The sequence below is a fragment of the Somniosus microcephalus genome, unplaced genomic scaffold (assembly GCF_052327205.1).
Source record: "Somniosus microcephalus isolate GS21.2 unplaced genomic scaffold, FLI_Smic_1.0 unresolved_chr9, whole genome shotgun sequence".
Classification (NCBI taxonomy): Eukaryota; Metazoa; Chordata; class Chondrichthyes; order Squaliformes; family Somniosidae; genus Somniosus; species Somniosus microcephalus.
The window spans coordinates 9626161-9628240 of record NW_028225187.1 but is presented as its reverse complement, the minus strand read 5'-3'; the positions used below and the strand labels follow the sequence as shown (position 1 = coordinate 9628240).

The window sequence follows — 2080 nt, the reverse complement described above, 5'->3', positions numbered from 1 at the left end:
ATTGTATAAAAATGGAGTTCTTGTTTCCGTGAAATGGACAGTGGTGAGCATACTGCTGCTGCCTTCTTGCTTCCAATGGGAACAATCGCTTCAGCGATCAGTCTCATGCCTGGCACCCTGGATAATCCACTTCCCTTTTACCAATATTCCAAGTGCGGCTTTCTTGCCATTAAAATCCACCTGGAAAATCGGCGACAGTAGATAATCCATTCTGAACATCATTTTCTACACTTTCCTCAGGTTTACACATACATGGATTAGAATGGAAAGCTTGCAACTATTACAATTGCCAGAGAACTGCAGCTTCCTTGCATCGCTCTGCACCCTGATCACATGACAACAACCAACCAATCACATAGAGCGGCGCGAGAACACCCCCATTGAATGTGTCCAATCAGGGCCTGAGGATTGAACTGCTCTGTCACATGCAGTTCCAGTGCGTTGGAGGACTTGTTGCTGTCGCTAGCGCCGCGGCCGAGAAGCGAGCAGCCCCTGCAATCTCTTGTTTTCAGCCAAATGCTAGAGGTATGAATTTCTAATGACAAAATCTTTGACGCTAACTGATTTGGTTGCTGTATTTGAATGCGGTTTAGTGCCTCGCACGGGCCTTGTGATTTTCTTATTGCGTACGGTTTGCAGTGTGTGATCGCTTAACATTTTGCGACTGAAATTAAATGCAATATCTGATTCAAATTGTTGCTTCATATGGCGTTCGGTCAAATTGAGGAAATTCGACACTACGAACGGGATTCAAATAGCCTTTTCTCTTGTGTGCTGCTTTTGTCCCTTTGTATGGCCGCGTGCCTCAGGGAATGTGGTTGTAGAATAAATCTTTGGCTGCATTGTTTTTCCTGCTGGTTGTCCATCCAGCTAAACATAGTTTTCTGTGGTGAAATGAATTCAGCAGATGCTACGAAGGAAGAACATATAAATTCTTTCATGGCTTGACTGGGCGGATTCTGAGAGGTTGTTTACCCTGGCTGTGGAGCCCGAACTAGGGGTCAAAGTTTCAGAATAAGGGGCCGGCCATTTAAGATTGAGATGAGGAGAAATTGCTTCATTGTAAGGGTTGTGTATCTTTGGAGTTTTCTAACGCAGAGGGCTGTGGTGGTTCAGTCGTTGAGTACATTCCTAACTGAGATGGATATGTACATTACGGAAATCCAGGTATATGGGGCTAGGTCGGCAATTTTCAGTTGAGGTAGAGGATCAGCCATGATCTTATTGAATGGCGGAGCATGATCGAGGGCCGCATGGCCAAATCCTGCTTCTATTTCTTATGATCTAATGTACCGATTTAGGCCGGCGGTGTTGAGAACTGTGGTTCGTCTGGCTTAGTTCATTAAATAAGCATCGCAGTAGGAAGCAGCATCAACTGGAAGATGGCTGCGCGGAAGACGTGCAATTTCTTCAATGTGTTGCAAAATAAAATATTTTCGACGGTTAAAATTGCTTTGACGGTTTCAAGAGCGTTAAATAACGTAGTATTCTCCTTTGGCTTAAGCCTCTCGTAATGTCATAATGGGGTGAAGTGCTTGTTATACTTTCTGCTTGAAACTTTGTTTGATTGTAGCTTTGAATCTCGGCAGAGGAACCGAAAGGCAGCAGTTCAAATTAAGTAAAAAGCAATCATTTGGGACGACCTCCTCGGTGCCGTAGTCGGCAGGATTCGAACCTGCGCAGGGAAACCCCAATGGATTTCAAGTCCATCGCCTTAACCACTCGGCCACGACTACCCTGACGGTGGTTTGGACCCACGCAGCTTCTCATTTGCTTCGAAAGCGGTGCCTCTGCTGTGAACACTCTGGCGCATAATCACATGGGTTCCTGTGGAATAATTCCAATTGCAAACATTTTCGTATCTGTTTCTGCGGCGCAATGGGCCAGCGCGTTCTTGCTGTTAATTGAAAGGTTGGTGGTTCGAGCCCACCCAAAGACTTGAGTAACTTTTAATTTTTGCAAACTCATCTATTGTTTAAAAATGGAGTCTTTGATACCGTGAAATGAACAGTGGTGAGCATACTGCTGCTGCCTTCCTGTTTCCAATGGGAACAATCGCTTCATCGATCAGTTTTCTGCC

At 45.1% G+C, this 2080-nt stretch overlaps 1 non-coding gene across 1 annotated transcript; it reads right to left on the bottom strand.

Moving 5' to 3' along the window:
* Positions 1–1654: 1654 nt before the first annotated feature.
* trnas-uga (transfer RNA serine (anticodon UGA)) lies at positions 1655–1736 on the bottom strand. Its single transcript has one exon. It is a non-coding gene; the product is annotated as a tRNA-Ser (tRNA).
* Between the last annotated feature and the right edge of the window lie 344 nt (positions 1737–2080).